Genomic DNA, 25,108 nt, shown 5'->3' with positions numbered 1-25,108 from the left:
TAAGCACCCCTTTTAGGAGAGGGACACTCTAAAATTAAACCATTGTTCTCTAGTCTGTACCATATTCTTCCACTATTTTGAGAAGTGCCATAGCCTCTGTACCATGGTCTTCCACTATCTTGACTAGTGGCATAGCCTCTGTACCATGGTCTTCACCTATCTCAAGTAGTGCCATAGCCTCTGTACCATGGTCTTCCACTATCTCGAGTAGTGCCATAGCCTCTGTAATAGCCTCTGTACCATGGTCTTCCACTGTCTTGAGTATTGCCATAACCTCTGTACCATGGTTTTTCACTGTCTTAAGTAGTGCCATAACCTCTGTACCATGGTATTCCCCTGCCTTGAGTAGTGCCATAACCTCTGTACCATGGTTTTCTACTGTCTTGAGTAGTGCCATAGCCTCTGTACCATGGTGTTCCACTGTTTGAGTATTGCCATAACCTCTGTACCATGGTTTTCCACTGTCTTGAGTAGTGCCATAACCTCTGTACCATGGTATTCCACTGTCTTGAGTAGTGCCATAGTCTCTGTACCATGATATTCCACTGCCTTGAGTAGTGCCATAACCTCTGTACCATGGTTTTCCACTGTCTCGAGTAGTGCCATACCCTCTGTACCATGGTGTTCCACTGTCTTGAGTATTGCCATAACCTCTGTACCATGGTTTTCCACTGTCTCGAGTAGTGCCATAACCTCTGTACCATGGTATTCCACTGTCTTGAGTGGTGCCATAGTCTCTGTACGGTGGTCTTCCACAGCCTTGAGTAGTGCCATAACCTCTGCACCATGGTCTTCCACTGCCTTGAGTAGTGTCATAACCTCTGTACCATGGTATTCCACTGTTTTAAGTAGTGTCGTAGCCCCTGTACCATGGTCTTCCACTGTTTTAAGTAGTGTCGTAGCCCCTGTACCATGGTCTTCCACTGTCTTGAGTAGTACCATAGCCTCTGTACCACGGTTTTCCACTGTCTTGAGTAGTGCCATAGTCTCTGTACCATGGTCTTCCACTGTCTTGAGTAGTGTCATAACCTCTGTACCATGGTCTTCCACTGTCTTGAGTAGTGCCATAACCTTTGTACCATGGTATTCCACTGTCTTGAGTAGTGCCATAGCCTCTGTACCATGGTTTTCCACTGTCCTGAGTAGTGCCATAGCCTCTGTACCATGGTCTTCCACTGTCTTGAGTAGTGCCATAGCCTCTGTACCATGGTCTTCCACTGTCTTGAGTAGTGCCATAACCTCTCTACCATGGTTTTCCACTGTCTTGAGTAGTGCCATAACCTCTCTACCACGGTTTTCCACTGTCTTGAGTAGTGCCATAACCTCTGTACCATGGTATTCCACTGTCTTAAGTAGTGCCATAACCTCTGTACCATGGTATTCCACTGCCTTGAGTAGTGCCATAACCTCTGTACCATGGTTTTCCACTGTCTTGAGTAGTGCCATAGCCTCTGTACCATGGTGTTCCACTGTCTTGAGTATTGCCATAACCTCTGTACCATGGTTTTCCACTGTCTTGAGTAGTGCCATAACCACTGTACCATGGTATTCCACTGTCTTGAGTGGTGCCATAACCACTGTACCATGGTATTCCACTGTCTTGAGTGGTGCCATAGTCTCTGTACGGTGGTCTTCCACTGCCTTGAGTAGTGCCATAACCTCTGCACCATGGTCTTCCACTGCCTTGAGTAGTGTCATAACCTCTGTACCATGGTATTCCACTGTTTTAAGTAGTGCCGTAGCCCCTGTACCATGGTCTTCCACTGTCTTGAGTAGTGCCATAGCCTCTGTACCATGGTTTTCCACTGTCTTGAATAGGGTCATAGCCTTTGTACCATGGTCTTCCACTGTCTTGAGTAGTGCCATAACCTCTGTACCATGGTCTTCCACTGTCTTGAGTAGTGCCATAACCTCTGTACCATGGTATTCCACTGTCTTGAGTAGTGCCATAACCTCTGTACCATGGTATTCCACTGTCTTGAGTAGTGCCATAGCCTCTGTACCATGGTCTTCCACTGTTTTGAGTAGTGCCATAACTTCTGTACCATGGTTTTCTACTGTCTTGAGTAGTGCCATAACTTCTGTACCATGGTATTTCACTGTCTTTAGTGCCATAGTCTCTGTACCATGGTATTCCACTGCCTTGAGTAGTGCCATAACCTCTGTACCATGGTATTCCACTGTCTTGAGTAGTGCCATAACCTCTGTACCATGGTATTCCACTGCCTGGAGTAGTGCCATAACCTCTGTACCATGGTATTCCACTGTCTTGAGTATTGCCATAACCTCTGTACCATGGTCTTCCACAGTCTTAAGTAGTGCCGTAGCCTCTGTACCATGGTCTTCCACTGTCTTGAGTAGTGCCATAGCCTCTGTGCCATGGTTTTCCACTGTCTTGAATAGTGCCATAGCCTCTGTACCATGGTATTCCACTGTCTTGAGTAGTGCCATAGTCTCTGTACCACGGTCTTCCACTGTCTTGAGTAGTGCCATAACCTCTGTACCATGGTATTCCACTGTCTTGAGTAGTGCCATAACCTCTGTACTCTGGTATTTTACTGTCTTGAGTAGTGCCATAGCCTCTGTACCATGGTCTTCCACTGTCTTGAGTAGTGCCATAGCCTCTGTACCACGGTTTTCCACTGTCTTGAATAGTGCCATAGCCTCTGTACCACCGTTTTCCACTGTCTTGAATAGTGCCATAGCCTCTGTACCACGGTTTTCCACTGTCTTGAATAGTGCCGTAGCCTCTGTACCATGGTCTTCCACTGTCTTGAGTAGTGCCATAACTTCTGTACCCAGGTATTCTACTGTCTTGAGTAGTGCCGTAGCCTCTGTACCATGGTCTTCCACTGTCTTGAGTAGTGCCATAGCCTCTGTACCACGGTTTTCCACTGTCTTGAATAGTGCCATAGCCTCTGTACCACGGTTTTCCACTGTCTTGAATAGTGCCGTAGCCTCTGTACCATGGTCTTCCACTGTCTTGAGTAGTGCCATAGCCTCTGTACTATGGTTTTCCACTGTCTTGAGTAGTGCTATAGCCTTTGTACCATGGTCTTCTACTGTCTTGGGCTAGAGTTCTCTTGCTTGAGGGTACACTAAGGCACACTATTCTCTCTGTTCCATTTTATCCTTTCCCCGCGGAGCTATCTTCCTTGTTGGAGCTCTTGGGCTTATAGCATCCTGCTTTTCCAACCAGGTCTGTAGCTTTGCTAATAATGATAACAGTATTGGAGACTATCATGAAAAAACTTTCATTGTTGGAACATTAGTCCCAAGAACTTGTTTTATTAAAATAACAAATTCAGATTCACTTTTAACGTTGAATAAGAATATAAGAAAAGTTGTTATTTGGAAAGACCCAACAGGCAAGTGTAATTACTAAGAGATACCTTCTACAGTCTATACAGACACTTATCTACCTTATAGGCGAATATTGTAATTAGGTTACAGAAATCGGCAATCTTATATATTATCTTATACTGCATATTAAAAGTGTGTAAGATTAATTTGGACACTTAGTTTCACTATTGGACCCAGGCTTATCTTTAGTTTCACTATTGGACCCAGGCCTATCTTTAGTTTCACTATTGGAACCAGGCCTATCTTTAGTTTCACTATTGGACCCAGGCCTATCTTTAGTTTCACCATTGGAACCAGGCCTATCTTTAGTTTCACTATTGGACCCAGCCCTATCTTTAGTTTCACCATTGGAACCAGGCCTATCTTTAGTTTCACTATTGGACCCAGGCCTATCTTTAGTTTCACCATTGGACCCAGGCCTATCTTTAGTTTCACTATTGGAACCAGGCCTATCTTTAGTTTCACCATTGGACCCAGGCCTATCTTTAGTTTCACTATTGGAACCAGGCCTATCTTTAGTTTCACCATTGGACCCAGGCCTATCTTTAGTTTCACTATTGGACCCAGGCCTATCTTTAGTTTCACTTTTGGAACCAGGCCTATCTTTAGTTTCAATATTGGAACAAGGTTATCTTTAACATAAATTTCATCTCTGTTGGAGGTGAGGATTCCTGAGGTCTACAATATACTTTGACCCCCCTTTTTATGTTACTACACATATTGCAAGAGTTTGTGTTTAATTAAATCTAACTAAGGGAGAGTATCAAATCTAAAGATAGCTCATTCTTAAAAAAACTTTTTGTTTCAGGTGCCATTTAGTGTATTAATGGACCCCCCTCTAATTGTAATTGGTTGCTCTGTAAACCTTCGCTTTGTAACTTTCCAATATAAGTAAGTGTACTGACAGGGGTACATATCCCAGCCTATTGTATCACCCGGAGCTAGTTGAAAGGGAAATATTGTTGTGAAGGTCACCTATCTTCCTTTGTTCATAATTTGAGGTACGTCTGGGTAGCGAGTTGTGGTCCCTTGGGTCTTGCATTTGTAGGAAAATATCCTCCAGTTATCCTGGTGATTAGAAGAAAATTGTAGATTGCATTATTGAACCAGAAAAGCACTTAGAATGCAGACCACCACGACGGCTTCATCAAAACTACCTTGCCCTATGGTTAATTCAGTCGACCTCTTGCTCGTCCCTGACCTTAACCTTTGAACTAGAACTTTCAAAATAGAATCACCTCCTCGTTTCAACATAACAATTAATCCCTGAAAATTTCACTATTTGAGTAAAATTGTGGCCAGGAAGTTGTTCACAAAAAAACAAACAGGGGCAAAAAAATAACCTCCAAACTTCAATGGCAGAGGTAATTATATACTAGTGTTTAAGATCTTTGTGGTAGCCTATTGGAAAAAAACCTGTCTCATAATCTGTTGGGCGGGAATGCGAACCCCGCTCAAGCTCAATAGTTTATAGTATTGCCTGCAACCCCACCAACCTTGTGAACTAGGGATTGATAGGTGTTTGGCAAAGCCTGTTGTTCTACCTGCTGAGTCACGAGCAGCTGTTCCCTGGTCCTCATTGGTCCTAAGCTTGGAGTCTTGGGTCCTGGTCGTATGTATATATGGTCAGGCTCTCTGGCAGTGTCTTTTCCCTTCCCTCTGCCATTTCTGAGTGTCATTTAAACCTTTAATAACTGGGTTATGATTCATGTCACGCGAAACAATGCTAGATGAAATGAGCTGGTTATTACTCATGAATTATTTTGAAGATTTTTGTGGCAATGAATGTGATTCCGTTCTAATGGAATCACCTTATGTTAGAGGAATGTGCTTAATGTTAAGTACTGTATATAGGAATCGATATATTTTATCATGCTCACAGTAAAGTTTTAAAGGTCACTAATGAATGGCAGAGGCAAGGGACAGTGACAGTACCCTAGTAAATGGCCTAGAGAGTAACCTTATATTATTGTTATTATTATTATTATTACTAGCTATGCTACAACCCTAGTTGGAAAAGCATGAGGCTATAAGGCCCAAGGGCTCCAACAGGGAAAAATAGCCCAGTGAGGAAAGGAAATAGATAAATGGTAAGGGATGTAAAAATAATAAAAATAAAATATTTTAAGATAATTAACTGCATTTAGATCTATCATATAAACTATAAAAACTTCATAAAAAACACGAAGAGAAAAAAGATGGATAGAGCGTGCCTGAGTGCACCCTCAAGCAAGAGAACTCTAACCCAAGACAGTGGATAACCATGGTAGAGAGGCTATGGCACTGCGCAAGACTACAGCACAGCGGTTTGATTTTGGAGTGTCATTCTAGAGGAGCTGCTTACCATAGGTAAAGAGTCTTCTACCCATACCAAGTTACCAAGGGGAAAGTAGCCACTGAACAATTACAGTGCAGTAGTTAACCCCTTGAATGAAGAAGTACTGTTTGGTAATCTTAGTGTTGTCAGGTGTATGAGGACAGAGGAGATTGTGAAAAGAATAGGCCAGACTATTCGGTGTATGTGTAGGCAAAGAAAAAATTAGCCATAACCAGAGAGAGGGGGGCAATGTAGTACTGCCTAGCCAGTCAAAGGATCCAATAACTCAATAGTAATAGTATCTCAACGGGTGGCTGGTGCCCTGGCCAACCTACTACCTACGATCAGCGCCCAAGCTATGACTAGGAAGGGCCAGGCAATGGCTGCTGATGACTCAGCAGGTAGACCTATAGGCTCCCTCAAGCCCCTAATTCTTAGCTCACAAGGATGGTGAGGTTGTAGACACTACTGGAAACTATTAAGCTTGAGCGTGACTCGATCTCCCGTCCAGTAGACCGCTAGGCAGGGACGTTTCCAATAGGCTACCACAAAAGTTTTTTGAAATTGTTTATTGTGATGAGCCTCAGTCTCTTGGTTCGTAGGAAATTGACTACATATTTATGTTGGAATAGTATACCCTAATGTGTTAAAAGGGTTGTGTATCGCTATGATCAGTAAAGCTGTACTATAGTCTGGGCTACCCATACTAGCTTAGTTTGTTGTAAGCGATCAGACGAATATCTTTTATCACCGATTCGCAGTGGCCAGCGAGGTGATGAAAACTGGCCAAACCCCAGACATGAATAAGTACATGTGTGAGGCCTTTGTCCTGCAGTGGACTCGAAGGGGCTGCATTTGTTGTTGTTGTTGTTGTTGTGGATGGGGTAACACGGTTGCCTTCTTTTTGAAGGCCTTTGCTTTGGCTTTCGGGTAGACCGTAGTCCCGATCGGCTGCCCTGCCTGACATCGATTTAGACCCCGGTAGCGAATATTCATGTGTTGTACCAGTCGCCAGCGGCCTTCCTCCTAGCAGCGAGGAGTCCTGGTGTAGTTAGGTCGATTACAGATAAAAAAAAAGTTGGATATGCAAGTTGTATCTTTATTGTTTGTGATAGCATAAGTAGGGAACTTCAAGTTCACAGATTTTGTCATTCTAGCACTGTTTGATGGCCTTTGCTTTTTCATTGGTGTGGTCAAGTGTGTGTTTTTTTTAAACAAAATAATAATGGCTATATAAATAAGTGTTTTTGGTGATAAACCTTCACATATCAAAAATTGTTATAATTATATATTAGCAGACATTTTAAATCAAGTACTATTATTAACTGGAAATAACAGCGAACAGACTAGAAATGTCGTGAGTGATAACACTCTCTGAAGACAGCAGTCATTGCCTTAACCTCCCTGGTCCTTCCATGGGTTCAGAAAGGGCATGGTCGCTGATCATATGTATGGTCAGTGCCTAGGACCTTGTCCTATCCCTTGTCCCTGCCGCTCATGAGTGACATTTAAACTCCAAAGAGGTATGCATGGTAGAGCAATCTGGTCATATCCCTTGCCTATGGCGCTCATGAGTGACCTTTAAATGCCAAAGAGGTATGCATGGTAAAGTAATCTGGTCTTGTCCCTTGCCTCTGCCGCTCACGAGTGACCTTTAAATGCCAAAGAGGTATGCATGGTAAAGCAATCTGGTCTTGTCCCCTGCCTCTGCCGCTCACGAGTGACCTTTAAATGCCAAAGAAGTATGCATAGTTAAGCTATCTGTTAAACAGAGAAATCTTTTATTACTTGACCTTGGCGTTTGCCAATAAATTTATCAATAACTTACGATATTCGTCAACATACCTTAGAAGATTTCAACGCTGTCTATTTTTTTTTCTTTTTTTTTTTCAATAACAAGAGCCTATAGTCAATTCTTTTTAGCGAGGCAGATTTGCACCGACTCGCAGGGGTGCCCTTTTAGGTCGGGAAAAGTGTCCTGATCGCTGATTGGTTGGACAAGATAATTCTAACCAATCAGGTAGCAGGAAACTTTTCCGAGCTAAAGGGGCACCGCTGCGAGTAGGTACAAATGCGTCTCATTAAAAAAAATTGAGTATAGTTATATTAGAAGTCGTATTTTTTTTCAATTTAATAATAACCTCCGTGTTGATGATGACGTTTCTATGTTTATTGTATTGCAATACTTTCTCTTCGTTGTAAAGAAGCAGTGTATGTTTATTGTATGGCAATATAAGAGGTTTATTGTAGCAATATTGTCTTCGCTACACAGCAATAAGTCTCTCTCTCTCTCTCTCTCTCTCTCTCTCTCTCTCTCTCTCTCTCTCTCTCTCTCTCTCTCTCTCTCTTTTTTTTGTTTCTCTTACTGTGTTGATTTCTTTCTCTTGAGGTGCTTTGTTGCATTATTCCAGCCTGTTACTTTATCACTTTATTCGACTGTATTCATCATGCTTTTAATTTCAGCTCCATCTTCAGCTGAAATCATCCAAACGCCTGTATACAGTATATTTGTTACATAATCCTTTCTATTCTCTTATTTTTTTACCAAGTGTGTAACGGTTAGGGCAATCCATTTCTCTTATCTAACCTCTCCCTTGTCCCTGTGAGAGAAAGAATGAGAAAAATACAACCCTCCCCCCTTGAAAGAAACAACCAGGAAAGGTTTATAGAAGGGGAAAATAGCGAAGCTATCCCTGAAGAAAGCGATGGAACCCTGGGGGTATCATGGCAGGGCAATAAAAGGGGAGGGGGCACTGTTGTTGAATTGCGCAATGCAACAATTATTAACTCTCAGGGTGAGTTTAAGGAGATGGGTACTTGGTGTTTACAGCCCTGCTAAGGTGGGAGGGAATCTCTTGATTTTAGTGAAGTGGTGGAAGAATTGTTGCTTTGTAGAGTAGACAAAGAAGCTACTTGTAGCTGATATAAATAGAATTAAGGGAAGAGGTCAGGGTAGGATCAATTAGTCATTCCTGCTAAGGAGATATGTGAAAAATTTAGGTTTTCCAAATACTAAAGTATTTGAAAAAAATGGTCAAATAAGACCATTGTACTGTTTTGATACCTTGGCTGCATGAAATGCCCAATAGTGTTAACTGTACTGACCTCTTCATGAAATGTTTGACCTTATCATTTCTGGTAGAAATATTAGTAAAAAGGATCAGGATGGTGCAGACTGTCAAAGGCCCAAGTGATATTTAAAGGGATGGCAAGTGATCCTTTAAAGACCTCCATTAAATATGATCCAAGCAAAAAATGTGAAATGGTTAGGTAAGTATGGACCTAGAGGAACTAAACAGAAACCATTACTAGGACCTCCGTGATAAATGGGGTTTAACATTTGATAATAAAATTGGAAACTGAAGTAGCAGTAAGTGCCCTTTCATTTAGAATGGACTGAATTGTTATTGTGTCCAAGGAAAGGATAAGTTTGAAAATGGTCTATTTGAAGCAAATACAGGCATATAAGAGCCAGGATGTCCTGCATGACTCTTGATTGTACAGGGATATGATTCTTACTAGGTGCCTTGGAAATCTTTTCTGGAAAGAGCATAGGTTTAAAAAGGGAAGTATTAGGACCTATAGAATCGCTGATTAAACTGATGGCTTGTAAATGGTGTTCGGTGAGTGAAGCCTTTTCCCTGAAAGAGCACCTGTAACTACCAAGATGGATGAGATGAAGAAGAGGGTTCTAAAAATTGCTCAGAAAACTGTTGGCAAGAATTAAATATTTCTTCATTTGTAGTACAAAAGTAGGATGTTTGTACTTGGATGAATTTAGCCTTTGAATCCTCTGTGGATTTAGTCAGTCTATGGAAAGCAAAAATGACAATAGGCCCTTTGCGTCAATAGGCATAGGAGGAGATGATGACGATGTAGTATAAAAGAGGCCTGAGTATCAGTCTGAATGTCTCAAAAAGTTTTGAAAGAAATGTCAAGCCTGGATAACCAAGGATAAGTCCCTGAAGAAGAGATAGAGTGACTTTTGAGAGATAAAAATTGGGAGTTGTAGGTCTAGGCTCTGAAGAAGAGCTAAACTAACCTTTTGAGAAATAGCATATGAACTCTACACCCCCGGGGTAGGTGTGTAAGAATACTACCACCGCACATCGTGCATGTCATAGAAAGTGATTGAATGGACAGCTGCGGTCTTGCAATCTTGCTTTTTAGCAAATGGCCAGGCCCACTGCCAATAACTCTGGAAATTGTGGCCTTGCAGATTAGCACTACCACCAAGTATGGTTGACTGCAAGGACATGTGATCATGAAATCCCTTTGTAACTGATGCAATAGGGATAACAGTGGGAAAGATGATGATGATTATGATAGGTCAATCTTCTGAGGAAGACAGAATAACCTTTTTGAGAGATGGAGTGTTGTGGGGGAAGTGAGATGAAGACATTCCTATTACAGTGAATTCCTAGCTTTTATTGGTACTTTTGTCATAATTTTTTTAAAATCCTTTTATGCCAAACTTTTGTAAAGTTTTGCATCGGAAAAATGGTGTTGCGAATCATCTGGCCACTCTTCCAAAACATGGTCTGTTCTGTGCTGTTGAAAATCTTCTGGCCACTCTTCCAAAACATGGTCTGTTCTGTGCTGTTGAAAATCTCCTGGCCACTCTTCCAAAACATGGTCTGTTCTGTGCTGTTGAAAATCTCCTGGCCACTCTTCCAAAACATGGTCTGTTCTGTGCTGGTGAAAATCTCCTGGCCACTCTTCCAAAACATGGTCTGTTCTGTGCTGGTGAAAATCTCCTGGCCACTCTTCCAAAACATGGTCTGTTCTGTGCTGGTGAAAATCTCCTGGCCACTCTTCCAAAACATGGTCTGTTCTGTGCTGTTGAAAATCTCCTGGCCACTCTTCCAAAACATGGTCTGTTCTGTGCTGGTGAAAATCTCCTGGCCACTCTTCCAAAACATGGTCTGTTCTGTGCTGGTGAAAATCTCCTGGCCACTCTTCCAAAACATGGTCTGTTCTGTGCTGTTGAAAATCTCCTGGCCACTCTTCCAAAACATGGTCTGTTCTGTGCTGTTGAAAATCTTCTGGCCACTCTTCCAAAACATGGTCTGTTCTGTGCTGTTGAAAATCTTCTGGCCACTCTTCCAAAACATGGTCTGTTCTATGCTGTTGAAAATCTTCTGGCCAGTCTTCCAAAACATGGTCCAAAACATGGTCTGTTCTGTGCTGTTGAAAATCTTTTGGCCACTCTTCCAAAACATGGTCTGTTCTATGCTGTTGAAATTCTTCTGGCCACTCTTCCAAAACATGGTCTGTTCTATGCTGTTGAAAATCTTCTGGCCACTCTTCCAAAACATGGTCTGTTCTATGCTGTTGAAATTCTTCTGGCCACTCTTCCAAAACATGGTCTGTTCTGTGCTGTTGAAAATCTTTTGGCCACTCTTCCAAAACATGGTCTGTTCTATGCTGTTGAAAATCTCCTGGCCACTCTTCCATAACATGGTCTGTTCTATGCTGTTGAAAATCTTCTGGCCAGTCTTCCAAAACATGGTCTGTTCTGTGCTGTTGAAAGAAGAGAACGAATTTTTTAGTTTTCTGTTTTATTTAATGCATCTCTTAATGTCAGATGATTTCCATCTCTATGGATGATTTCCCTTTTTGTAAGCCTTCTAGCTTGATTATTCAATCATTTTCTCATAGTTATGCTTGCTTCATTCTGGCAAGAGTGGGTAGCTTATACACCTGACTAATTGGACCATAATTCCTGTTATGTGACTCTCTTTCTTCAGGTGGAATAAACACCTGCTATCTATTATTTCTTTTGTGTTTTTACTTCAAGTTTTGGGGTTATTCACATTCTCCATGTTTCTTTCTAACCAATCGGTCTGATAGTTTTCTTGTATTCTATCTCTTACTCTTAAATCAAATTTTTTTTCTCTGTTTATTGACGTATGGTCTGTCCTGTACTTTCAGATTTTTAATGGTTGTTGTTGATATTGTTTTCATTATCATCATCTCCTACGCCTATTGACACAAAGGGCCTCGGTTAGATTTCGCCAGTCTTATCTTGAGTTTTCACATCAATACTTCTCCATTCATCATCTTCTACTTCACGCTTCATATTCCTCAGTCATGTGGGCCTGGGTCTTCCAACTCTTCTAGTACCTTGTGGAGCCCAGTTGAAAGTTTGGTGAACTAATTTCTGTTGGGGAGTGCGAAGAGCATGCCCAAACCATCTTTATCTACCCCTCACCATGGTCTCATCCACATTAGGCACTTGAGTAATCTGTCTTATAGTTTCGTTTCCAATTTTGTCTTGCCATTTAACCCCCAATATTGTTTTAATTAACCAGATTTAAGTCTTGTGACGTTCGGTTTTACATTTCTTCTATGAAAGATTACTGTCATTCTGCATGTAATCATTGTGTGTAGTTACAGCTGTATTTTTTCATCATGTTTATTCCTTGTTTTCTTTTTTGTACTTATAAATTTAGTACTAATCTCCTTTGGAATTGGAAACTGATATTAAATTTATATACATTTTATATCAAATGTTAGTCGGTCAACTCTAAGACATGTTTAAATATTCATTTGTATATCTATATTAAAAGATTATATTTCTCTTAGTAAGATTGTGGTGAATCTCAATGAGGCAAAAATCTTCCAGTTATTTTGTTGTTTAGGGATTCATAGCAAAGTGAGAACTTTAGATTTTGAAGGTCTCGAGACTGTAAGAAAAAGAACAATAAAGATTAAAGAAATTCTAATGCTTTTAAACCGGTTTCAAGATTAGAACATATTATTTGAAATCCCAGGAGAGCCGTTATAAATCTCAAAGGCAGAAACCATATCTTATGACCTGATGTAATGATGATCTCTTGATTATTGAAAATTTCTTATTTCTGGCTTAGTTTTATCATTAGTGGTACAGTTGGCTTCATTAATTCCGGTACGCTTCGTAGGAAGCTGAGGAGACGTCTGGTAGCTATACGTAGTAGCTGGTAACGCTGATTACCAAAGAGAAACTGTTGGCAACGCTGCCTGTAGAACAAAGTTCGTGAGCTAATAAATACGTGATCAAAAGTATTTTTTTTATTGATTTCACAAAGTGCTGTTAAGCAAATAACAATATTTATCTGTAAAACACTTGTGTAAAATTGATATAAATGCTTTTGATCACATGTTTGCAAGCTCAGCCAATTTTTCTTACAGGCAGCTTTGCCAACAGTCTCTCTCTTGTTCTATAGCATTACCTGCCACAATGTACAGCTGTCAGACGTCTCCTTAACTTCGCATGAAGTGTAACAGTTAATGAAGGGTACACCTAATCGTGTACCCTTGTAATCTCTGCCAGCAAGATAGGAAGATCGTTGGGTTCTTGTCATATTGACTATTGAGGCATCTGGATTACATTGCTACATGACTCAGCAAGGAATTTTTAAATGACCCAGCCTTTATATTTATTATTTGTACTGTAGACTGTTTTCTCTATCTCGGTATTCACATTCGGAATATTGCTCTTGTGACTGAGATTAACCCTTTTAGCCCCATGGACGTACTGGTACGTTTCACAAAACTCATCCTTTTACCCCCATGGACGTACTGGTACGTCCTTGCAAAAAACTGTTATTTACATTTTTTCTTGCATATTTTTGATAACTTTTTGAGAAACTTCAGGCATTTTCCAAAAGAATGAGACCAACCTGACCTCTCTATGACAAAAATTAAGGCTGTTAGAGCAATTTAAAAAATATATATAGCAAAATGTGCTTGTAAAAGAAACCCTGGGGGTTAAGGGTTGGAAAGTTCCAAATAGCCTGGGGGTAAAAATGTTAATTTTATGCAATTTTTTCATCAGTAACCCTGCCCTTACCTCTAATATAGACTGGCAATAAAGATAGGTTGACATCTTTATAGGTGCTGTTTAGGCAATAGTTAAAGGATGAAAATTCCTTTTAGGCAACGTCATAGTACCCCATACACCGTAGATTGCCATCCCTACATTTTGAAAAGAGTAATCCCAGGATGTCCCAGTTCAGTGACTTGTTTTTACCCATACTCTTCTCTGTGAAAGATTGTCTTGATGAACAGCTATAACAATAAATGCAGGCGTTTTTAGTCCCCTGCAGAACAAAGGCGTGATGGAATTTATGCTCATACAGTATTGAAGATTGTTAGAATGATTACTGGGCCATCCATTAACTCTTAACATAGCTTTATCATCATCAGTGTAGTATCCGCTTCCTTGCTTGCGCATTTTTCACAATTTTGTTTCCCCTTATTTTTCTCCATCTTTATCATGACTTTCAGTTATCTACCTTATACTCTATTCATGCTTTCAATAGTTCCTCTGCCGTCACTAACCAGTTATCTTCTCTTTGCCTACATCCAGTCTGAAATTGCTTACTGTTGGCATTTTAAATCTATTCTTGAAAGCTCTACTGAATGGAGGAGTGTCTTTGAATTGGTCAAACTCGCTACCTGCAAAACACAGTTTTCACCTATTTCTCTGCTTCCTTTATTTTTTAAATCTTCTATTGCTTTTGATATTAATGTAACTTTTATAACAATATTGTGGGTGTTTTGGATATTCCAGAACTTCTTGAATAAATTTCATATCAAAGTGGTTAATTATTATTCAAAAGAGGGGTTCATCCTGTAGATCGCTCAAGTTTTTTTCTTTCGATTTTTTTACCTTATTGGTGCAGGTAGTACGGCTCCATGTATGGTGTGCGCCATCTTTGGTTTCCATTCTCGTTGGTGGATTGAATCAAATAAAATTGATTTTGATAGATAGCACCCTCTCCTTTTATCTTGATGCCCTTTCTCTCCATAGAAAAGGTGGCTTCTGTCTTATCTAGGAAGAGAGTTCCTCTGCCTGTCAAGATTTCAAAAAATCCTTTCCACATTTACTCTTTAAAGTTTAGTAATCATAGGATTCAGAGATACTGTTGAATTCCTCCCAGCATCATGCTTTCATCTTTAAATAGGATTATAGAATTAACCTTGACCTCATTCTGGTCATCGTCATCATTAATGGATAATACTGTATATATCAAAGTGAGTTTGCTAGGTTGTATATTAGCACAAAATGATGGCTGCAGTAGTGGTGAGAAGAGGGGCTGGGGTTATACCGGATCATTATATGGTTGAAACAAAAGTTAGGATAAATATGAGTTTTAGGGGTGAGGGGAAAAATGTGGCTGTCACGGTAATTAAGACAAGTAAGTTGGATTGGGGTATTTGAAGAGCATATGAGGGAAAACTGAATTGAAGATAAAACTTTGATCAAAGACGTGAGGAAGGGCCAGCATAGGCTTTTTTTGAGTGACTGCCTTGGGGGTTAAGCAGGGAGTATTTTTGTGTGTATATGAGGATTAAGTAACGGAATCAAGATAGTTGGGGGTGATGTGATGTGGTAAAAGGTTTAGTGAATGAAAAGGGAAGCATATTTGAAGTGAAGTCGCATGCTAAAAGATCAGTGGCAGGCATACAAGAGGAGAGCTAGGTAGTCATGGATAAAGCAAGAGAGGGTAAAATATAGCAGTAACAACATCAGAAAAAGGGAAAAAAAGAAACTTTTTGATGAATAAAAAGCCTTTTAAAGGTAGTAGGTACAGAAAGGATATCAGAATAATAGTAGTGAAGATATGATATACTTTATAAATTTATAGGTGATAATTTTTGGGATACGTTACTCGGTATACCCAAAAAAGTGGTGTATGGTAATATATTGACTGAGGAAGTAAAGGTAGTGTAAGAGAGACTGATAGGGGTGGCCTATTGGAAACATCCCTTCCAGCAATCGCCAGACGGGAGATCAAGTCCTGCTCAAACTCAATAGTTTTTAGTCGTGTCTTCAGCCTCACCATCCTTGTGAGATAAGGATGGGGGTTTGGGGGAGCCTATAGGTCTACCTGCTGAGTCATCAGTAGCCATTGCTGGTCCTAGCTTGGGTGGAGTGGGGTCTTTGGTGCTGATCAACTGAATATGGTCAATCTATAGGGCATTGTCTTGCGAGCTAGGGCTTTGTCACTGTCCCTTGCCTCGGCCATTCAGGAACAGGGCCTTAAAACGGAATGGATCACCTGTCATGTGAAGAATTTTAAAGTAAAGAAAATGGGGGTTATGGCTTATACATGAACCAACAAAAAGCTTGTGTTAGACATTGTGGGGATGTTGAGGAATTGAAAGTTTGTGGGATGGTGCGAGACACGTTAGAGTACAAGTGGCTGGTTTGGTGCGAAATGGGATGCCAGATAAGGTTGCTTGTGTCACCCTGGCTGTTCAACATCTTTAAGGAGGGAATGCTGCAGCAGATTTATGTGCAAAATTGGACTACAAGAAGGTCATTTGTAAATCGATATGTGGAGTGGGTGATGTTTGCAGATGAGAAAACGGTGATTGGAGATAGTGAAGAGAAACTGCAAAATATGGTGAGATAATTTGAAAATATCTGCAAGAGGAGTAATTTGAGGGCAAATGTGAGCAAGAGTAAAGTAATTAGAGCAAATAGTAACAAAAAAGATTGAAAAATTAATAATATGGATTGGAGAAAATTGTAAAGGTTGATTCAATACCAAGTTGAGAAAAGGTGCGAGTCACAGAATAGTAGGAATAAATGTAGCAGCATATGTTCAAAATGTTAGCAAGAGACCTTGAGTTGTACAAAGGTATTATTGAACCAACTCTCCGCAAGAGAAGTGAAGTGTGAATGTTGATTCCATGTGTAAGAATGAGTATAAGCTGTTAATACAGTTAAGGATTAAGGATGGGTCAGAACGTTTCCCAGTGGTTTGGTTATGTAGAGAGAATGGAAGTGTACTAACCAGTTTATGTGGAAGTTTGATTTGAGGGAGGATACCTTAACGTGGTGAAAGGGTTTGCGTACCGCCATGATCAGCAAAGCTATTCTAGTCAGGGCCACCTATACTAGGTTGGTTTGCTGTGAGCGATCAGACGCAAATCTCCCATCATCACCAATCCGCATCGACCAGTTTGGTGATGAAAACTGACTAAACCAAAGACATAGATTAACATATCTGAGGCCTTTGTCCTGCAGGGAATTAGAAACGGCTGTAATATATATATATATATATATATATATATATATATATATGAAATATAGATTAAGTCCTGACTAGTTTCGTGATAATATATATATATATATATATATATATATATATATATATATATATACATATATATATATATATATATATATATATATATATATATATATATATATATATACATATATATATATATATATATATATATATATATATATATATATATATATATGATTAAGTATTGACTAGTTTCGTGATAATATATATATATATATATATATATATATATATATATATATATATTATATATGTACATATATATATATATATATATATATATATATATATATATATATATATATATATTTCACTTTTTGTAACTAGTTTATTTTCATGTGTGGGACTTCATAATCTTAATTTCCATAAAATTTTTACATTACTCTTAGGTATAACGAAGCTTCCTCATTTCTTCTCATCCTAATAATCTTTATTAAAAAGAATTATTAAACTATATAAATTCATATCTGCGATCGCAAAATATCGCCAAAGACTAAATCGAAAAAAAAAAATAAATTCTATCGAAAGAAATGTGGTTGTTATGAACTGGCAGCAACCGAAGCCTGGCGTTGTGGGCGGGAAGAGTCGTCGTGGAGAGAGAGAGAGAGAGAGAGAGAGAGAGAGAGAGAGAGAGAGAGAGAGAGAGAGAGAGAGAGAGAGAGAGAGTCGATAAGCCCCTGGTCGGAGTGGGCTCTGAGCCAAGAGCCGTAAAAGAGCCATGCCCTTCACCCTTGATGGCTCTGGCTCACGAATCTCTCTCTTTCCCCGCCTCTATATGTCTCCTCGCCACCTGCTCCAGTGACTCCTCGTGGCTCCTGCTCCTCCTGCTCCCTCCCCCTCGCTGCTCTCTCTAGCTCTGCGCCTCATCCTCCTCCTGCTCCTCTCTTTGCTCCCTCCCTCTCCCTACACAGCGGCTCTAACTTCTCTCTTCTCTTACCACTCCCCCTACCCCTCCTCTCTCTCTCTCTCTCTCTCTCTCTCTCTCTCTCTCTCTCTCTCTCTCTCTCTCACCAGTGTCTCTGGCTCCTCGCCGCTGCTGTGCTGGTGTCTGGCTCGAAGGTTGTGTGTGTGTGTGGGGCTGAGCGCGCGTCCTTGTTTGAAAAGTCGTAAGGGAGAGAGAGAGAGAGAGAGAGAGAGAGAGAGAGAGAGAGAGAGAGAGAGAGAGAGAGAGACTCTACTCAGCATATTCTTCGCTTCGAGTCAGTCTGGTGTGTATGTGTGTTAGTGTCTACGTATGATCTCTCTCTCTCTCTCTCTATGCCTCTCTGCCTCTTTCTATTGTGGCTCTGTGTATCTAGGCTAAGGGCTAGTTGAACGTGACCAACTCGTATTTTTGACGTATTTAAGAGGGGGGTAGGGGGTATTGAAGAGATATTTTTTCAATGGGGGGCCTCTGTGTGTTATGGTGAACCGTTTAACCTCAACAACACCTCGTTGTTCTTGTTGTTGTTGTTGTTGTGAAGGATGTTGTTGTTGTGTTGCACGTGACAGGTGTCTACAGTGAATACAGAAGGCCCCCAGTATTCAGTTTGCTGAAATCCACAGCGGTGAAAATAACCAGGATTTTTACCTCTCCGTGATAAACAGTTCGTGTTTGTGATGAAAAACAGTTTTGGATAAAGGTGACAGTTGTTTGTGACGGTTGATTATTGTGTTTGTGTCGATCTCTAAATAGCAAACACCTTCCTCAATGTGTTCTTTTTCTGATTACTGTGTTTGTGTCGATCTGTTTTCAGCGAACACCAACCTCAATGTGTTCTTTTCTTCTTATTTCAGTGCTTCGTTCAGAAAGTGTTGCATAATCTAATATGCATGACGCAACTGCATTACCAAAACAAGACTGGTAAGTAGGTATTTTTTTTATTTTGAGTTTGTTGTGGTGAAAATAAATTGCATGTAAACTTCATCTAGTTGTAGCCATTACTATGCATACACGTAGCGTAGTCTATAGTTATCTAGGGGTGTATGTATACAGACTGTATAACATCATAATGTATTTTCAAACCTGCATGTATAGAATAAAAAAAAAAACATTTATTATTATTATTATTATTATTATTATTACTTGCTAAGCTACAACTCTAGATGGAAATGCAGGATGCTATAAGCCCAAGGGCTCCAACAGTGATAATTGCAGACTGAGGAAAGGAAATAAGGAAATAAACAATTAGAGAAGTAATTAACATTAACTAAGACAATAACAATAAAATAAACCTTATAGGTTTAGGCTCAATACAATTCTACAGAATGCCATAGGTGTTTTTAAAAAAAAAATCTACACACTTCTGTTGGGTGAATTCTTCAATTGGTTTGTTGATATGTAGAATATTTTATTTATTGTTAATTATTTCTCATATTGTTTATTTATTTCCTTATTTCCTTTCCTCACTGGGTTATTTTTCCCTGGAAGAGCCCGTCCTTGGGCTTATAGCATCTTGCTTTTCCAACTAGGGTTGTAGCTTAGATGATAATGATAATAATAATAATAATAATAATAATAATAATAATAGTGTTTAGAGAGAAAGGCCATGCATGTTGGCTCTATCAGTATGTTCTTGCCAATTTTTAGTCATTAGCGCTCTCTCTCTCTCTCTCTCTCTCTCTCTCTCTCTCTCTCTCTCTCTCTCTCTCTCTCTATACATGATTTTTGGTAAACTGACAAACGATTGTCGTTTACATTTTCCATTTTGTTAACCTTACTGGAAACACACACATACATACACACACATATACTGTATATATATATATATATATATATATATATATATATATATATATATATATATATATATATATATATATGTGTGTGTGTGTGTGTGTGTGTGTATCTCTTGGCAGTTGTTTTGAAGACGTCATTAATTTTCTCTCTTGCCATTATTATTTTATTATTAGTTTACTTTTTTTATTTATAAACCAGGCAAAGCTCAGAAGAAAATATGTAGACATTATTAGTCTATATTATTGATACCGGTAGAATCATAATAGTATAATAATAAGATATTTGATGAAGGATTATTTATAGGTCTATAGATAGATTTTTATAAATAATGTATAGTGTATTTTTACCTGTTATTTATTTACCAGACACCTTTTACCATTTTGGGGTGGTTGGGTCTAATGGTTTTATACTTTCGGTTCATTATATATATATATATATATATATATATATATATAGATATATATATATATATATATATATATATATATATATATATTTATATATATTTATTTATTTATTTATGTACATATATGTATGTATAGCCTATATATATATTTATATATATTTATTTATTTATTTATGTACATATATGTATGTATAGCCTATATATATATATATATATATATATATATATATATATATATATATATATATATATATACTGTATGTATATATATGTATATAAATATATATATACATATATATATATGTATATAAATATATATATATGTGTGTGTGTGTGTGTGTGTGTTTATATGTATATATCCAATGAGTAGATTACTATGACTGGTGACATTATTATTATTATTATTATTACTATTATTACTTGCTAAGCTACAGCCCTATTTGGAAAAGCATGATGCTATAAGCCCTAGGGCTCCAACATGGAAAAATAGACCAATGAGGAAAGGAAATAAGGGAATAAATAAATGATATGAGAAGTAATGAACCAATAATAAACACAAAATGTGTACATAATATATATATATATATATATATATATATATATATATATATATATATATATATGTGTGTGTGTGTGTGTGTGTGTGTGTGGTTATTTGCGTTATGTTTTTAAAATTGACCTGAAATAGTTCATTATATTAAATGCATTGTACCTTGGAAATAATTTATGTACAAAGAGAATTATATTTACCCACATGCAATATAGTGATCATTATGATATGGTCACAATCATGACAGGAAAACCTCTTTATAAATATGCTTTGTTAGTTTAATTGTTGCAATATTTGTGGCTTAATTGTTCATGATAATATAAAAAGTATACTGTACATGTGTGTGTGTGTTAACTTGGGCCTAACATTAAATATGCAATATGTAGGAATATTAGGGCATTCACATGATTATTATTACTATTATTAAAATCTAAATTACAACCCTAGTTGGGAAAGCAGGATGCTATAATCCCAGGGGCTCCAACAGGGAAAATAGTCCAGTAAGGAACGGAAACAATGAAGAATTAAATATTTCAAGTACAGTAACAACATTGAAATCGATATTTCCTATATAAACTATATTGAAATGCATTGGTTTTATAAAGAAACATTATTCACAAATCAAACATGTTTAGGCTGTCTAAGAACTCAGTTTCACATAGGCTAACATTGATAGGCCTATGTGTGTTCATGCATTAGGTCTATAGGCTCTGAGCATAAGCGAATGTGAGTTATTAATCAAACAATAACAAGTGGTTCTTAAATGTCAACAAACCAATAAGTTTTTTATCTGAATTATTTCCATTGATATTGAATGGGAGAAAGGATTGTGCAATAGTTCCAACGCTTCGCTTTGACGAGAACCCGGAAATTTACGTGTTTGGAGTGGATTACTCGCGTGATCGTTTGAAATTTTATGTAATGCTAATTGCCATGTTTATAAATATACTTATAGTACCTTGTCTCCTTACGATTTCATGTAATCTATTTCTACGTAAGACTACATGACATTCTCTCTCTCTCTCTCTCTCTCTCTCTCTCTCTCTCTCTCTCTCTCTCTCTCTCTCTCTCTCACTGCGAGGTGCGGTATCCTATTGGCTATTGCGTTACCAATATAGTTACTAAGAACAAAAAGTGGTTAAGACATGTATAATTATGTATACAGTATGTATGTAGTGTATATATCATTATCAGCCGTTACTAGTTCAATTATTTATACAGTATGTATGTATGTGTGTGTACAATGTATATATCATCAGTCGTTACTAGTCCGATTACGTATACAGTATGTAGGACTAGCTTTGTACAGTAGGCTATATATATATATATATATATATATATATATATATATATATATATATATATATATATATATCATCTGCCGTTACTAGTCCACTGCGGAACAAAAGCCTCAGACATGTCCTTTCATTTGCATCTGTTTATGGTCATGTATGCCAGTCCACACCCGCAAACTTTCTTAGTTCGCCAATTCATCGTCTTCTCTTCCTATCCATGCTTCTTTTGCAATTTCTAGGGGGCCCATTCTGTCATTCTTAATATCCATCTATTATATGTCATTCTCATTATATGTCCTACAATTGTCCATTTCTTTTTGCCAGAATATCCTCTACTTCAGTTTGCTCTCGTATCCATGTTGCTCTTCTTATGTCTCTTATTTAGTGTCCATCCCATCATTATTCTTTCCCTAACTCTTTGAGTTGTAACTAGCTTATGTTTGAAGGCTCCAATTTTATAATGCACAAGTTTATACCAGTAGGACCATATGATTAAGTGCTTTTCTCTTTAGAGAAAGTGGCATTTTAAATTTCATAATGTCATTTTGTTTACCAAAAGCTCTCCATCCCATGCTTATGCTTCTTGTAAATTCGGTCTCATGTCCTGGAGAAACACTTACTGTCTTTCCTAAGTATGTATATTCATTAACAACCTCTAGAGGTTCGTCCATAACCACCATTTGTTTTCTGCATTTTCATTGAACATTATCTTAGTTTTACTCATATTCATTTCCAGTCCTACAATTCTGCATCTCGATTCTAATCATCTATCATCTTTTGCAATTCCTCTATTGATTTACTAAACAGAACTATGTCATCTGCAAATCTTTAGTTAAGGTATTCCTATAATGTTAATATCTATATTTTCCCATGCATGCTGTGAATCATTTAAGATATATGTATATATATATATATATATATATATATATATATATATGTGTGTGTGTGTGTGTGTGTGTGTGTGTGTCTTGTGTGTATGTATTTGTTTCTGTGTATGGTATATAGAATTTATATGTATTAATAGGAAGATATATTACAAACTGTCTATTTAGCTTATACCTATGACAACAGATAGAGATCAAAGCCACATCACTTGGGACTAGCCTATAAACATTCGCTTTTGGAAACCTGACACTTGTTGCCATTAGCTATTTCCTGAGAAACATCAATAGAAAAAAAGCCCAGACATAATGTCTGCCAAGGCTCGCTGGTTAGGATATTGAACCTAGATTAAAACATTTATCGATAATTTGTAGAAATGACTAAATTTTATTAGTTGTGGATTAATTAGATTTAGACAAAATTATGTAGGCCTATTTTTATACTTATGTATTGAAACTTTTTAATTTGAATTATATTCTTCTAAGTATTCATGGAATTTAATACATTGACTTTACACACTTACGCACTACTTACACACGTTGCTTGGTGAGGTAGTACATGGCTCACGTTTGCTGGTGGTTCCTTCCTAATTCTATAGACTCATTTATATATAGGCCTATTTTTCTTGTATAGGATTATTATTATTATTATTGTTGTTATTATTATTGTTATTATTGTTATTATTATTATTATTACCAGCCAAGCTACAACCCTAGTTGGAAAAGCAAGATGCTAGAAGCCCAAGGGCTCCAACAAGGAAAAATAGCCCAATGAGGAAAAGAAACAAAGAAATAAGTAAACGATATAAGAAGTAATGAAAACTTAAAATAAAATAACTGAGAAAAACAATAATGTTAAAACAGATAATTCATATAGGCTAAAGACTATAAAGATATATATATATATATATATATATATATATATATATATATATATATATATATATATATATATGTGTGTGTGTGTGTGTGTGTGTATTTATTTAAATATATATAAAACTAAAGGAACACTTGATATTCCAAGACTAAAAAGAATTGAAATTCTGCAACCTGGCAGTTATCTTCTTCTATCTAGGCATCATTTAGAGTAATACCTTGATAGAAATTGTATATAAGGTACAATAAAAGTACATGCTAACGTACGGACATCTGTAGAAGCATCCAAATAAACAAGGACACCTGTAGGAGAGAGAGCCTGTAATCTAGTAAGGAACCATAATTATACAGGTGTTCCGGAAGTTATACATAATATACATACATATATATATATATATATATATATATACATACATATACAGTATATGCTCATATATACTAGTATACTCGACCCGTCAAAATATACGGCTAAATATTTTGATATGGACACGCCCAATCACGCCCCTCCCATCAGGGTATGACTATTCCCTCTTTCCCTCCTACCCGAGGGAAGATATATATATATATATATATATATATATATATATATATATATATATATATATATATATATATATATTATAATGGTAGGCCAATGTGGTAACGTCCCTGACTGGTGAACGCCAGACTGGGGTTCCAGTCCCGCTCCAACTCGTTAAGTTTCTTTAGTCGCTACAACCTCACCATCCTTGTGAGCTAAAGAGGTTTGGGAGTGCCTATAGGTCTATCTGCAGAGTCATCAGCAGCTATTGCCTGGCCCTCCTTGGTCCTAGCTTGGGTGGAGAGTGGGCTTGGACGCTGATCATATGCATTGCCCTGCTTGATTGGGCAATGTCACTGTCCCTTGCCTCTGCCATTCATTCTGGGGCCTTTAAATGTTAGCGATCAAAAGCATAGTATTAATTGGTCATGTGCAAGAGAGGGAGAGAGAGAGAGAGAGAGAGAGAGAGAGAGAGAGAGAGAGGTCTTCAAGCTTCTTGAATTCTTTATGCAGGCGAAACTTTAGTCATATATAATTTTTGTTTTAGGAATAACTGCCCTCATATTGTATATGTCTGGTGTGATATTAATTTTATATCTGCTATCAGACATGTGCATGTATATTTGTATATGGTCTATTGTTAGTTACATGTGGGTTTCTATGTATATGTATAAGAATATAAAATTTGTGCATATATTATTATTATTATTATTATTATTATTGTTATTGTTGTTGTTATTGTTATTATTATTATTATTATTATTATTAGCTAAGCTAAAACCCTAGTTGGAAAAGCAAGATGCTTTAAGCCCATGGGCTCCAACAGGGAAAAATAGCCTTGTGAGGAAAGGAAATTAGGATATAAATAAACGATCTGAGAAATAATGAACAATTGAAATAAAATATTTCAAAAAACAGTAACATCAAAATAGATATTTCATAAACTATAAAAATACTTATGTCAGCCCTTTCAACAAAAACATTTGCTGCAAGTTTGAGAATTTTGTGTATATATACATACATACATATACCAAGGCCCTTTCCCCAATTTTTTGGGGGTAGCCGACATCAAACAAATGAAACAGAAAAGG

General features: G+C 37.7%; 1 protein-coding gene across 6 annotated transcripts in view; it reads left to right on the top strand.

The window, feature by feature from the left end:
• Positions 1–25,108, top strand: part of LOC137656780 (serine-rich adhesin for platelets-like) — a 208,354-nt gene that overhangs the window by 99,232 nt on the left and 84,014 nt on the right. For 2 of the 6 annotated variants that reach the window (XM_068391057.1, XM_068391056.1), the window contains exon 2: positions 18,547–18,613. The gene's annotated coding sequence lies outside the window, so the exon portion shown is untranslated. Of the gene's footprint in view, positions 1–17,804; positions 17,830–17,972; positions 18,003–18,218; positions 18,393–18,546; positions 18,614–25,108 lie in introns of those variants that run through there. The other 4 variants (XM_068391061.1, XM_068391058.1, XM_068391060.1 and 1 more) reach the window with 4 other exon arrangements.

Source organism: Palaemon carinicauda, chromosome 17 (genome assembly GCF_036898095.1).
Source record: "Palaemon carinicauda isolate YSFRI2023 chromosome 17, ASM3689809v2, whole genome shotgun sequence".
NCBI lineage: Eukaryota > Metazoa > Arthropoda > Malacostraca > Decapoda > Palaemonidae > Palaemon > Palaemon carinicauda.
The sequence above is the reverse complement of the archived record's forward strand: the minus strand, read 5'-3'. Positions and strand labels throughout refer to the sequence as shown.